The 14631-nt window shown below is 56.7% G+C and overlaps 1 long non-coding RNA gene across 3 annotated transcripts; it reads left to right on the top strand.

The window, feature by feature from the left end:
• Positions 1-8532, top strand: LOC137457444 (uncharacterized). 3 transcript variants are annotated; one of them, XR_010991258.1, is made up of 8 exons: positions 1-41; positions 1901-1979; positions 3721-3882; positions 3976-4054; positions 5060-5564; positions 6113-6282; positions 6527-6686; positions 8147-8532. It is a non-coding gene; the product is annotated as an uncharacterized lncRNA (long non-coding RNA). The 3 variants fall into 3 exon arrangements; XR_010991257.1 differs by lacking the exon at positions 1-41 and adding an exon at positions 611-666; XR_010991256.1 differs by lacking the exon at positions 1-41 and having other exon boundaries at positions 1620-1979.
• The last annotated feature ends 6099 nt before the right edge of the window (positions 8533-14631 follow it).

The following is a 14631-nucleotide window of genomic DNA, read 5'->3' as shown; positions in this document are numbered from 1 at the left end:
GTGTGGCTGGTAGAGGTTGGAGCTCTTCTGCTGTGTCCCAGGTCAGTGCCAGTCTCTGCTGCTTTGGGGGGTTTCTCTATAGCAGCCGCTGGAGCTGCGCGGGGCTTGGGGGGGTGGCCACCGGCGGGGCAGCGCGGGGCTTTTGGGGGGGGGAGGGAGGCGTGTCCGGGCTTGGCCGGCGGGGCTCTGCGGGGGTGGCGGCTGCTGCCTCAACCGTACCCAGAGGCCCCGTGGGAGCTCAATGCTGCCACCCGGTGTGTAATGGCCGGCAGTGCAGCCGTGCCGCGGCGTATACCGCCCCGTGGGAGGTCAGTGCTCAACCCGGTGTGTAATGGCCGGCAGTGCAGCCGTGCCGCGGCGTATACCGCCCCGTGGGAGGTCAGTGCTCAACCCGGTGTGTAATGGCCGGCAGTGCAGCCGTGCCGCGGCGTGTGCCGCCCTGGGTGAGCTAATTTCTGCAGCCTAACTGCGCTGAATGCTCGAAAATTCTTAGGGGAAGAGCGGAGGGCGGAGAGCTTGACTCGAGCGTCGCTATGGATCCGGCGCCTGCGCCCTAGCCCGGCTCTGCTCGCGCCAGGGGGGCAGCGTCCCGGTGGTCGCTATGGACACGGCGCCTGCGCCGCAGCGGGTCCGGTCCCGGTGTCGCTGCCGGCCCGGGACTCCCAGGTGTGTTCCTTCCGGCGTCTGAAGGTGGTCTGGGGCCATCGGCAGGGCTTTTGGGGGTGACGGAGGAGGTCTTGGGGACACCTAAAAGGGTCTGGGGATACGTAAAGTTCTCGTGGGGCCATCGGAAAGGGTCAAGGGTCGTGGGGAGGCAGCTGGGCACCTCCGACGGACCCTTTGGGAGGTCTCTGCAGGCTCCCGTGGGAGCTGGGGGTGTCTCGGGGTGGGTTTGGGTTTGGGTTTGTGCTGCAAACAGCGTTGATAATGACTTAGAGAAAGACACACAAGAGACTCAGTAAGTCTCTTGTATCGTGCTTCTATTCTGGCGCCTGACACAGGTAGGATCATTTCAAAAGAGCTGTGTGTCTTCAGAGAGGTTTGGGCAAACTTTTATACAAAAAGTTATCTGTCTATAATGACAGAGGTCCAGATGCTGCCTATCTATACAAAGCTTATCTCTCTAAAAGAGCAGAAGTACACATATCATGCAGGTGTCCTTTGTCTTATCCAAAAGAGCATCTTGTCCAAGACTAACAGAAGTGAATCACTGACAAATCCTGTTATTCCTTCTCTATCCAAAGGCTGTCTGCCAGCCCCTCTCCCCCTCCCTGCGTCCCAGCATTTCAGCTAACAAGCGGAAAATTCTTATCAACTCTGTGGTTCTGTTAATGAGACTTTTCTGTTCATCAGTTCCCCCCTTTCTCACAGCCAACAGTATATTCCTATACTATATTTTCTTAAGGCAAACTTTGGACCCAGGCTTTCTGAGCTATCTTTCCCATGCTGACACTTGTGGAAGTTACTCTCAGATGTAGTCACCCAGTCTGATGCCCCCCAAGTCCAATTCATTGAGGCTTCCCCAAATAAAGGGGTCCTCATTTGGCCTCGAGGAAGTTCAGTGCATATCCAACAGTTAGAGAGATTAGTTTGCAAAGCCAATTCTTGCCTAACGTGTAAGTACATATTGCCTTCCCATCCCTCAATTTCCTTGCTGTGCTGCAAAGATTTTGATAGGAAGTTCTAGGTATTAACTACAGCCAGGGCAATCCTTCAAGTGCCCTAGGAATGCAGTGAAAACCTTTTGGGAATTGTTCCTGCTCTGGTACTCCTCAAGCTATGAGGAGCTCTTCAGGGCAGCTCCAAGGTTAGGTTTGGATTCTCCTGGAGTCTCACACAGAACGAGTCTCACGATTCCAGTGGTCTCATTTCATAGCTGCATTTTCTTCTCTCTGCCTAGGTGACAGGACGACCTCACTAATGAAGAGAGATAGCCTGAGCTCTGCAGGAACCTTGAACCCAAGCAGCCAGTGCCTTCTGTGAGTACTAGCTGTCCTTGCTCAACGTGGAACTAGTTGAGAGCTGAAGCCAGACCACGCCATAATTCCCTCAGCTTCCTCTTCTGCAGATTAAACAGTCCCAGTTCCTTCAGCCACTCCTCCTAAGGCTTGTTATCCAGACCCCTCACCAGCTTTGTGGCCCTTCTCTGGACTCACTCTCTCACAAGGGGTGTCCTGGGGAACACCACTTGTGCCCGGCCGGCCACCGGCTGGGTTTAACTCTGTTCCCCACCGCTCTTGGGGCCCAGCCATCCATCCTGTTCTGCTGTCCAGCAGTCCCTTTGAAAAACAATCCATCTGAAAAAAGAAGTAGCAGAGAAGGAAAGTTGAAGCTGCAAGGATTGCAGTCCCCTCAGTTCTGGTTGTAGCCAGGTGGGGGTTGGTCTCTTCTCCCAGGCAAGCAGCACCAGAACAAGAGGACACAGTCTCAAGCTGTGCCAGGGGAGGTTTAGGCTGAATGTTAGGAAGAGGTTTACAGCTTGGCCGAAGACTCTTCTGATCCCTGTCTTCTGGTCGTGACCAGCAGCGTGCACGGGTGGCCAAGAAGGCCACTGGCAACCTGGCCAATATCAGGAACAGTGTGGCCAGCAGGAGCAGGGAGGTCATTCTGCCCCTGCACTTGGCACTGGTTAGGGCACACCTTGAGTCCCGTGTCCAGTTCTGGGCCCCTCCGTTTAAGCAAGACGTTGAGTTGCTGGAAGGAGTCCGGAGAAGGGCAACAAAGCTGGGGAGGGGTTTGGAGCACAGGCCTGTGAGGAGAGGCTGAGGGAGCTGGGGTTGCTTAGCCTGGAGAAGAGGAGGCTCAGGGGAGACCTTCTTGCTCTCTGCAACTCCCTGAAGGGAGGTTGTAGCCAGGTGGGGGTTGGTCTCTTCTTCCAGGCAAGCAGCACCAGAACAAGAGGACACAGTCTCAAGCTGTGGCAGGGGAGGTTTAGGCTAGAGGTTAGGAAGAGGTTCTGCACAGAGAGAGTGATTGCCCATTGGAATGGGCTGCCCAGGGAGGTGGTGGAGTCACCATCTTTGGAGGTGTTCATGAGGAGACTGGATAGGGTGCTTGGTTGCATGGTTTAGTTGATTAGGTGGTGTTGGATGATAGGTTGGACACGATGATCTTGAAGGTCTCTTCCAACCTGGTCCGGTCCATTCCATTCCATCACCATCTAATCAACTAAACCACGGCACTGAGTGCCTCATCCAGTCTCTTTCTAAACACTTCCAGTGATGGTGACTCCACCACCTCCCTGGGCAGCACATTCCAAAGGCCAATCTCTCTTTCAACCTGCTCTATTCTATTCTATGAAGACCTTCTTCCTAACATCCAGGTTTAATTGGTGAGAGCAACAGACTTGGTTGCTGCCACCCGCTGCTAAGGGGTCTGAGTGGCCCCCTAATGGGGTTTGGAGGCAGGTAAAGGTTTCTTTTGGCATGTGAAGGGGTTTTGTGGGCATCTAGAAGGGGTGTGGAGCCCCCTGAAAGGGTCTGGGATAGTGTCAGGGGGTTCTGGGCTGGTCTACCAGCGGGTCTGGGGACATTAGAAGCGTCTGGGGGTACCTAAAACGGATCTGGGCGTATCAGATGGGGGGTTTGGGTGCATCCAAAGGGGTTTTGTGGGCATCTAAGTTGGGGAGTCTGGGGGGGTCCTGAAGGAGTTGGGGGGTTCTCCTCAAGCTATGAGCAGACACACAGACAGTTGTTAACGGACTTTCTTTGATCATTCCAGGACTGGTGTGCTGGGACTGGCAGGATCTTCCTGAGCTGTCCACGTACAGTTTCTGTCGACACTCTTCAGCTCGTACATCCGGTTTGCTGACAGAGGGTGTGGGGTTTGTGGGGCCCGGCAGCGAGACTTTTCCAAAGAGGAGCTCTTCAGGGCAGCTCCAAGGTTAGGTTTGGATTCTCCTGGAGTCTCACACAGAACGAGTCTCACGATTCCAGTGGTCTCATTTCATAGCTGCATTTTCTTCTCTCTGCCTAGGTGACAGGACGACCTCACTAATCAAGAGAGATAGCCTGAGCTCTGCAGGAACCTTGAACCCAAGCAGCCAGTGCCTTCTGTGAGTACAAGCTGTCCTTGCTCAACGTGGAAGTAGTTGAGAGCTGAAGCCAGACCATACCTTAATTCCCTCAGCTTCCTCTTCTGCAGATTAAACAGTCCCAGTTCCTTCAGCCACTCCTCGTAAGGCTTGTTATCCAGACCCCTCACCAGCTTTGTGGCCCTTCTCTGGACTCACTCTCTCACAAGGGGTGTCCTGGGGAACACCACTTGTGCCCGGCCGGCCGCCGGCTGGGTTTAACTCTGTTCCCCACCGCTCTTGGGGCCCAGCCATCCATCCTGTTCTGCTGTCCAGCAGTCCCTTTGAAAAACAATCCATCTGAAAAAAGAAGTAGCAGAGAAGGAAAGCTGAAGCTGCAAGGATTGCAGTCCCCTCAGTTCTGGTTGTAGCCAGGTGGGGGTTGGTCTCTTCTCCCAGGCAAGCAGCACCAGAACAAGAGGACACAGTCTCAAGCTGTGCCAGGGGAGGTTTAGGCTGGATGTTAGGAAGAAGGTCTTCATAGAATAGAATAGAGCAGGTTGAAAGAGAGATTGGCCTTTGGAATGTGCTGCTCAGGGAGGTGGTGCCCAGGGAGTCACCATCACTGGAAGTGTTTAGAAAGAGACTGGATGAGGCACTCAGTGCCGTGGTTTAGTTGATTAGATGGTGTTGGAATGGAATGGAACGGAATAGAATAGAATAGACCAGACCGAGTTGGAAGAGACCTTCAAGATCATCGTGTCCAACCTATCATCCAACACCACCTAATCAACTAAACCAAGCAACCAGGCACCCTATCCAGTCTCCTCCTGAACACCTCCAAAGATGGTGACTCCACCACCACCCTGGGCAGCCCATTCCAATGGGCCATCACTCTCTCTGTGCAGAACCTCTTCCTAACCTCTAGCCTAAACCTCCCCTGGTGCAGCCTGAGACTGTGTCCTCTTGCTGGGCCTGGTGATGATCAAAGTTCTTTTCCAAGCTGCTTACTCCTGTTTGGTTTTATTCTCCTGCATGAATTGTCAGTTCAAAGCACTCGAGAGAAATGGTGTGATGGCTGTGCTGCCAAGCATCAGACTGGGGACCGAAAGACAACCTCCTGTGGATCGATGTACCGGGATATTCCAGGAACCTCTGTGCTGCCACAGACCTGGACTTAAACTCGTTCCAGATGCCGCGGTGTGTTCCGCATGACAATCGCACTCGGCACGTGAAGAGTGGCCAAGAGACTTCCCTTGTTTCCTTTGTGGAAGGATTTTGTGTGTCCCCCGGCCCCGGGGGCCGTGTTCCTCTCGGGCAGGCTGCGGACGAGGCTGCCCTCGGCAGCAGGCGTGCCGCAAGCGGAGCGGCGAAGCTGTGTTCCTGGCAGTTCTCTCTCCGCCTGGATCAGGACGAAGGTGCCGGCCGACAAGGACTTGCACTGACACAGGGTCAGAGAGCTGAGAGCACCAAAGGGTTTAATTGGTGAGAGCAACAGACTTGGTTGCTGCCACCCGCTGCTAAGTGGCCCCCACGTGGGGTTTGGAGGCAGGTAAAGGTTTCTTTTGGCGTGTGAAGGGGTTTTGTGGGCATCTAGAAGGGGTGTGGAGCCCCCTGAAAGGGTCTGGGATAGTGTCAGGGGGTTCTGGGCTGGTCCACCAGCGGGTCTGGGGACATTGGAAGCATCTGGGGGTACCTAAAGTGGAGCTGGGTGTTTCAGATGGGGGGTTTGGGTGCAACCAAAGGGGTTTTGTGGGCATCTAAGTTGGAGAATCTGTGGGGGTCCTGAAGGAGTTGGGGGGTTCTCAGTGAGGTTTTGGAGTCTCTATGGAGTCCCTGTTGTATCTTGGGTCTGCTGTGGGATTGGTAGTGACTGGGTGCTCCGGTTTTGGTGGCTCCAGGGCAGCAGGTACCCACAGGGCTGTGCCTTGCTTTATGTTCCCCAGCTGTGGGCCAAGCAGGAGCCCCAGGGGAAGGGAATTTCAGCATGTGGCGGGTGATAGTGGAGGCGACTTCCTGACAAAATGGCTTTGGGGGTTTGGTTAGGTCTTGTTTTTATGGTTGACTCACTCTTGCTTTCTTTCCTTTTTTTTCAGGGAGCTTAACTGCTTTGCCTGAGGACCAGTTGCAGATTTGTATTCGGCCTCAGCCACAAGCCCTGACACGGAGCGGGGTGCTTTGGTGTCAGAATGTGGAGCTGTTGGAAACCCAATTGCTCACTGAAAAAAAGAAAAGGAATAATTTGTCATAAAAAAATCCCCACAGTTCCTGTAAGCTTTCGAGTTCCTACTTAATAATATAAAGCAGTTTGTGGTTTGGTTGGTTTGGTTTTTTTCTTGTTGTGCTGCAAAGATTTTGATAGGAATTTCTAGGTATTAACTACAGCCAGAGCAAGCCTCTACTTGCCCTGGGAACGCAGTGAAAACCTTTTGGGAATTGGTTCTGCTCTGTTACTCCTCAAGCTATGAGCAGACACACAGGCAGTTGTTAACAGAGTTTCTTTGTGCATTCCAGGTCTGGTGTGTTCAGACCGGCAGGATCTTCCTGGGCCATCCGATTACGGTTTCCGTTGACACTTTTCAGCCCTTACATCCGGTTTGCCGACAGAGGACGTTGGTTTGTGGGCCCTGGCAGCGACAGTTTTCCAAAGAGGAGCTCTAAGGCCAGCTGCAAGGTTAGGTTTGGATTCTCCTGGGGTGCCTGTGCTTGAAAGCCCCCCAGAGGCCGTGCAGAGTGGTGCTCGCAGTAGCTCTGTGCAAGTCTGCCGTGGGCTCAGGAGGCCAGTATCTAGAGAGAGGGAAGGACAGAGACACTTCTAAGACAGTTTTAAAGAAATAATTATGAGAAGAGGCAAATTAATTCTGGGGACTCATGTGATATATCTGTTCAAGAGAAAAAAAAATGAAGGAGGTTTCTGACCATAACCAGGCTGACAAAGCACAGTAATGTGGTTTCCTATGGGATTCAACTCCTCCTGCATTGCACAGGACACTTCAACAGCTGTCCTGACAAGCTCTAAGTAATGAACTTAATCCACCCTGTGCGAGCAATGGGGCAAAAGATTACAAAATCCATGTATGCAGTTGAGATGTGTTACGTTGGGACGCCCAGGATAGAGCTCATCAAGCTCTCCTAGTGTTTAGACGCAAGATGGAAGAAGGAAGGGGGAAGACAGAGCAGAAGGTCTATTTAAATATGAAACTCCTAGGCTGAAAGAAAAGAAAAACATTTTAAAGAGCACTCAGTGAGACTCTGTCACCAGCATAGCTAATCACAGAATCACTGAGTGTTAGGGGTTGGAAGGGACCCCAAAATAGCATCCGGTCCAACCCCTGTGCCAGTGCAGGATCACCTGGGGCGGGTTTTGAATGTCTCCAGAGACTCCACTAACTCTCTGGGCAGCCTGCTCCAGGGCTCTGGCACACACAGTGAAAAGGTTTTCCCTTCTGTTCCTGTGGAACTTCCTCCTTTTATTCGTCGGACGCAGCGAAGCCGCTGGGTCGTGTTGCTGCGGCAAGGTGACCCACCCTGTAGTTCAGGGCCTGGGTCTGTGCCTTCATGGCAGCCTGTTCCCTTGGCACCCTGTCAGCTTAACAGCCCTGTGCTCGGGGTCTGTGTGACGAGTTGTGGAGCCCTCCATCCCCCTTCTGTCCCCAGCAGCAGCCCAAGGTCCCTGGAAGCAGGGCTGGGGAGGCTGCTTTAGGCAGCTAACAGGAACCAACCTTGCCTGGCCCTTAGGGGGCTGAGGTCAGTCCCTGGGCTCCTGAAGAGGTGGTGTTGCGCTGCTGCCAGGAGGGCCGGCCCGTAGGTGGGGCACGGGCCAGAGCCTGTGGCTCTCTGTGGGGCTTTTTGGGAGTGCTGCTGAGGCCTCACTCTGTCCTGTTGGCATCCTGTGTCAGGGTAGCCAGATCCTAGGCCTGATGTCTATCGTTAGCTCAATCGCAGAATTTGCTCGTCTGCTGTTCCTGTCCGTAAATTTTTGCCAGTGCTTCTGTAATAAAAAGGTTTTTATTTCTCCTGTAACTTGCAAGCTGGTGACCTCCTTAGGAGCACCACTGTGTTGTTCACAAAGTTCTTTGCTGTTGCAAAGCTGGGAGAAGTGTGAGGTTCAGCTGATGAAGTTTCTCTCTTTAGGGGTGTCTGCTCAGCCGTCCTCTTCCTGGATCTCGGAGCTTTGTCTCTCCCTGTTTGCGGTGCCCCGACAAGGACTTGTGCCGACACATCCTCGGGAAGCTGAAACCACCAAAGGGTTTAATGGGTGAGAGCAAAGCTCAGCTGTGTGCTGAAGCTGCAAACCTTGCCCAGAAGGCTGTCCCCGGCTCGGGGTGATAAAAAGAACAGGAGCGTAGCCGCTCGGCTGTCTTTCCTTCTGTGATGCCACAGCGGGGTGGGCGAGGATACAGCAGAGGAGCAGTGAGGGAGGGGTGAGGGCAGCCTCCCACAAAGGCTGCTTGCAGACCTGAAATGCCAAATGTTTGAAATGCCAGGACGTTCTTGGAGGGGAGGGAAAGCCCCGGGAAAGTGTAAGAGTGAGTGTGAGGTGTTCCAGCAGAGGAACAGCGGTGCTGCTTATTGAGAGATTGCAGAAGGGCAGTGATTTGTGTGCAGAAAGGCCTTGACGTGACCCCCCTCTGTTCTGTAGAAAGGCTTCTAGAGGAGAAAAGCACATCCTGAGCAGAGCCACGGGGGGGTGTGGGGTGTGGTTTGAAGCAGAAATAGCAACTGTCTCTCAATTAAAACAGTGGATTGTCTTTCGTGTGTGTGTGTGGTGTGCTGTTTTTTCATTGACTGGAAAAAGCTCTGCAGGGAGACCAGCTGATCTGCTCCCGAGGCACAGCAGCACCGGACCTGCTGAGCGCTGGGGGCCTGTTAAGGAGGGTCTGCTGTCATCTGAAGTGGGCTTGGGGGTATGAAAGGGGAATTTGGGGGCATGTGAAGGGTTCTGGGAGCATCTAGAGGTGTCTGGGGACCTCTGGAGGGGCTCCTGGGTCATGTCTGGAGGGTCAGGGAGGAGTGGGGGGGTCTGTGCCTCAGTGTGGTTTCGGGGTCTCTGTGTCAGGTCCCCACAGCGTGTGGGTTGCTGTGTGGCACTGCTGGAGTCTCGGTGTCCCTAGCGCCGCTGACTCTTCTGCTCACTGCTCCCACCTTGTGGGCACGGCCAGGTACTGCTTGCTGTCGCCTGCTGCCAAGGGTGTGAGTGGCCTCTGCAGGGAGGCGCAGAGAGGTATTCTGGGGCGTCTAGAGGGGCTTTGTGGGCATCGAGAGGTGTCTGGCGGCCTCTGGAGGGTCTCCGGGGGGGTCTCTGGAGGGTCCTGAAGCAGCTGAGGGGGCGGGGAGTGGTGGTGTTGTGTTAGAGGTCTCGGGGGGGTTCCAGGGTTTGGGGTCCCGCAGGATTGGGGTGGTCTCACCCCGGTATTGGGTGTCCTGCAGTCCCAGGGTCCCCCAGCCACATCTCCCCCGGCATCTCAAGGCGAGCTGCGAGCACCTCAAGGGCCTTAGAGGGTGAGAAAGGAGGGCTGGGGGCATGTAGACGGAAGTGAGGGCACCAAGACGGCACCGTCCTCCCCGTGACAGCGCCTGCCCTTCCCAAGATGGCGCCGCCCTACCCGTGACAGCGCCTGCCCTTCCCAAGATGGCGTCGATCTCCCCGTGACAGCGCCTGCCCTTTCCAAGATGGCGTCGCCCTCCCCGTGACAGCGCCTGCCCTTCCCAAGATGGCGCCGCCCTCGCCCCGTCGGCTCCGACCTAGCCAGCGTAATCCTCGTCCCCTCTGCTTTCTCCGCTCCGCATCAGCGAGCTCAGTGTGGACTCTGCTGCTCTCTGGAGTTGCTCTGTGCCTGCTGCAGGACTCTGCTATGGGTTTGAGGGTGGGCGGCAGCGAGGGGGGGGCCGAGAAACACCAGCGGCGGGGGGGGGGGGGTGGGTGTCGATTTGCCGCGGTCGGGAGCAGTCTACTCCCAGTTCACGAGCTGTTCTCCTGTCTCTCCCAGCTCTTGCAGGCTGACCCCAATGCCCTCAGACTCGCCCAGCGATCCCAGGGTGAACCCGGCAGCACCCAGACTCGCCCAGCGATCCCAGGGCGAACCCAGCAGCACCCAGACTCGCCCAGCGATCGTCACGTGATTAGGGGCCGCGCAAAGGAGGGGCGGGGAGCAGAGAAAGCGGCGGCGGCGCCCAGCCTCCAGCCACGCCCGCTGGAACATGCTTTCCAATTAGTACGCTACCTCTTAGGTTTCCAACCTGGGTATTCAAAGAACGCCGAGGAAAGTGGGGGCAGGTGCTTTTGCCAGGCAGCCTCCAATGAGCAGGCCCGGGGCAACGAGGAGGTGGCAGCAGCCAGCACATGCAGGCATTTCCTGGGGCTCAGTGAATGTTTAGAGCTCAGGGGCTCAGCCTGTGCTTCCGCTTCCTTTTCTTCAGCACAGGAGTTCGGTTTGGCTGTCCAGAGCCTTGCTCTGCACCCGAATGCCGTACCGAGCGTGAGGGAAAGATGAAGCAACACCCACGTAGGCACCCAGGGAAAAAGCGGAGGTTGTCTTAGGAGCCGGTTTGAGACAAAATTCACCCAACTCCTTCTGCGGTGGTGTACGGGAAAGAGTCGGTAGGGGAAGCCGCAGGACAGCCTGCAGCAAAGCTCAGGACTTGTTCCCTCGCCTCTGCCTTCTGCACGTCTCCTCGTCGGCCGCCTGTGAGCGAGACGCTTCACCAGCTGGCTTGTTTGAAATCAGCAAAGTTATGGCATGGAAGTTATCTGGTAGGAGTCGTTGCTAAACAGATGCAGTTGAAGCTTTGTATCTTCCGTTCTCTCTACTAGTTATTCTAATCTTGCCCTGTTGGTTTAGCCCATCAGTTTTCATGTTCTCTTCATCTATTAATAGCAGAAGAAAGGGCCCCTTGATTCCAGTATTTCTTGCTGTAGTTCAGAGGTAGAGTTGGCTTTCCCTCTGACCTTTTATACTTTTACTTTGTGTTAAGTGGAACCCAAAACTGAATAGGATACTTTGTGTAAAGCTTGAGCAGCCCTTAACTTTCGAATTATTATACCGCATGCACTACTGCTTTGCAACATTCACAGGACTGTGGTGGTGTCAGATAGTTCACTTGCATTTAGTTCCTCAGGGCCCAGGCCTTCCTTTGGGCTGATGGTCTTGGCCAAAGCTGCAGTGTTCAGTCCTTGCTGTGAAAGGCAGGAGGTGCTGGCTGGGCAGTTTGCTTTATTTTGTGCCTTTTTGGGGGCGACTCAAAGGGAGTGGGGGGCTTGTGGGTGGGCTGGTTCTGCCACGTGGGGCAGGGGGCTGCTGCAGCAGAGGAGCAGGTGAGCGAGGGCTGGGGGCCCCCCCCTAAAGTGCTGAAAATTCTCCGAGGGGACCACACTATCTTTAAAAGTGTAAGTACTGGGGTGAGGCGAGGCGGAGGCAAACCTCTGGTTTGCAGCTGGAGAGGGAGGGCTTGGAGTGACTGGTGCGTAAGAAAGCTTTGGAAACGACCCCTGTCTGCCCTCTCTGCTTCTAAAAGGCTTTTAGCATTGGAAAATAAAAGCCAGGTGGGGGCCCGGCTGCTGCCCACGCCCAGGGAGGTGCTCAGTGCTGCCACCCGGTGTGTAACGGCCGGCAGTGCAGCCGTGCCGCGGCGTGTGCCGCCCCGTGGGAGCTCAATGCTGCCACCCTGTGTGTAACGGCCGGCAGTGCAGCCGTGCCGCGGCGTGTGCCGCCCCGGGGGAGCTCAATGTTGCCATCCGGTGTGTAACGGCCGGCAGTGCTGGCGGAACGAACGTTTTTCTGACAGCTCTTGGAGGAACGTTTCTGTACAGGTGTTCCCCAGGGCTCCTCAGCTGCTCAGAACTCAACGTGTTGTCTTGGAGGGGATTAAAACCCATGGAACGCTGAGCGTGAGGTCACAACGCAGGCACCGCCCCCCCCCAGCGTGGCACCGCCCCCCCCCAGCGTGGCACCGCCCCCCCCAGCGTGGCACCGCCCCCCCCAGCGTGGCACCGCCCCCCCCCAGCGTGGCACCGCCCCCCCCCAGCGTGGCACCGCCCCCCCCCAGCGTGGCACCGCCCCCCCCAGCGTGGCACCGCCCCCCCCAGCGTGGCACCGCCCCCCCCAGCGTGGCACCGCCCCCCCCCAGCGTGGCACCGCCCCCCCCAGCGTGGCACCGCCCCCCCAGCGTGGCACCGCCCCCCCAGCGTGGCACCGCCCCCCCCAGCGTGGCACCGCCCCCCCCAGCGTGGCACCGCCCCCCCCCAGCGTGGCACCGCCCCCCCCAGCGTGGCACCGCCCCCCCCAGCGTGGCACCGCCCCCCCCAGGGTGGCACCGCCCCCCCCAGCGTGGCACCGCCCCCCCCAGCGTGGCACCGCCCCCCCAGCGTGGCACCGCCCCCCCCCAGCGTGGCACCGTCCCCCCCAGCGTGGCACCGCCCCCCCAGCGTGGCACCGCCCCCCCAGCGTGGCACCGCCCCCCCCAGCGTGGCACCGCCCCCCCCCAGCGTGGCACCGCCCCCCCCAGCGTGGCACCGCCCCCCCAGCGTGGCACCGCCCCCCCCAGCGTGGCACCGCCCCCCCCCCAGCGTGGCACCGCCCTCAACAACATGGCGCCAGATGCTTAAAGTGGCTCAGTGCAGGGTTGTGGCTGCTAGAGGTTGGAGCTCTTCTGCTGTGTCCCAGGTCAGTGCCAGTCTCTGCTGCTTTGGGGGGTTTCTCTATAGCAGCCGCTGGAGCTGCGCGGGGCTTGGGGGGGTGGCCAGCGGCGGGGCAGCGCGGGGCTTTGGCGGGGGGGGAGGGGGGCGGGCGTGTCCGGGCTTGGCCGGCGGGGCTCTGCGGGGGTGGCGGCTGCTGCCTCAACCGTACCCAGAGGCCCCGTGGGAGCTCAATGCTGCCACCCTGTGTGTAATGGCCGGCAGTGCAGCCGTGCCGCGGCGTGTGCCGCCCCGGGGGAGCTCAATGCTGCCACCCGGTGTGTAACGGCCGGCAGTGCAGCCGTGCCGCGGCGTGTGCCGCCCCGGGGGATCTCAATGCTGCCACCCGGTGTGTAATGGCCGGCAGTGCAGCCGTGCCGCGGCGTATACCGCCCCGGGGGAGCTCAGTGCTCAACCCTGTGTGTAATGGCCGGCAGTGCAGCCGTGCCGCGGCGTGTGCCGCCCCGTGGGAGCTCAATGCTGCCACCCGGTGTGTAATGGCCGGCAGTGCAGCCGTGCCGCGGCGTGTGCCGCCCTGGGTGAGCTAATTTCTGCAGCCTAACTGCGCTGAATGCTCGAAAATTCTTAGGGGAAGAGCGGAGGGCGGAGAGCTTGACTCGAGCGTCGCTATGGATCCGGCGCCTGCGCCCTAGCCCGGCTCTGCTCGCGCCAGGGGGGCAGCGTCCCGGTGGTCGCTATGGATCCGGCGCCTGCGCCGCAGCGGGTCCGGTCCCGGTGTCGCTGCCGGCCCGGGACTCCCAGGTGTGTTCCTTCCGGCGTCTGAAGGTGGTCTGGGGCCATCGGCAGGGCTTTTGGGGGTGACGGAGGAGGTCTTGGGGACACCTAAAAGGGTCTGGGGATACGTAAAGTTCTCGTGGGGCCATCGGAAAGGGTCAAGGGTCGTGGGGAGGCAGCTGGGCACCTCCGACGGACCCTTTGGGAGGTCTCTGCAGGCTCCCGTGGGAGCTGGGGGTGTCTCGGGGTGGGTTTGGGTTTGGGTTTGTGCTGCAAACAGCGTTGATAATGACTTAGAGAAAGACACACAAGAGACTCAGTAAGTCTCTTGTATCGTGCTTCTATTCTGGCGCCTGACACAGGTAGGATCATTTCAAAAGAGCTGTGTGTCTTCAGAGAGGTTTGGGCAAACTTTTATACAAAAAGTTATCTGTCTATAATGACAGAGGTCCAGATGCTGCCTATCTATACAAAGCTTATCTCTCTAAAAGAGCAGAAGTACACATATCATGCAGGTGTCCTTTGTCTTATCCAAAAGAGCATCTTGTCCAAGACTAACAGAAGTGAATCACTGACAAATCCTGTTATTCCTTCTCTATCCAAAGGCTGTCTGCCAGCCCCTCTCCCCCTCCCTGCGTCCCAGCATTTCAGCTAACAAGCGGAAAATTCTTATCAACTCTGTGGTTCTGTTAATGAGACTTTTCTGTTCATCAGTTCCCCCCTTTCTCACAGCCAACAGTATATTCCTATACTATATTTTCTTCAGGCAAACTTTGGACCCAGGCTTTCTGAGCTATCTTTCCCATGCTGACACTTGTGGAAGGTACTCTCAGATGTAGTCACCCAGTCTGATGCCCCCCAAGTCCAATTCATTGAGGCTTCCCCAAATAAAGGGGTCCTCATTTGGCCTCGAGGAAGTTCAGTGCATATCCAACAGTTAGAGAGATTAGTTTGCAAAGCCAATTCTTGCCTAACGTGTAAGTACATATTGCCTTCCCATCCCTCAATTTCCTTGCTGTGCTGCAAAGATTTTGATAGGAATTTCTAGGTATTAACTACAGCCAGGGCAATCCTTCAAGTGCCCTAGGAATGCAGTGAAAACCTTTTGGGAATTGTTCCTGCTCTGGTACTCCTCAAGCTATGAGGAGCTCTTCAGGGCAGCTCCAAGGTTAGGTTTGGATTCTCCTGGAGTCTCACACAGAACGAGTCT

The sequence above is a fragment of the Melanerpes formicivorus genome, unplaced genomic scaffold, assembly GCF_026170545.1.
Source record: "Melanerpes formicivorus ecotype bairdi unplaced genomic scaffold, bMelFor1.0.p_v2 SCAF_179, whole genome shotgun sequence".
Taxonomy (NCBI): domain Eukaryota; kingdom Metazoa; phylum Chordata; class Aves; order Piciformes; family Picidae; genus Melanerpes; species Melanerpes formicivorus.
Note: the sequence above shows the minus strand (reverse complement) of the source record. Positions and strands in the feature narration are given on the sequence as shown.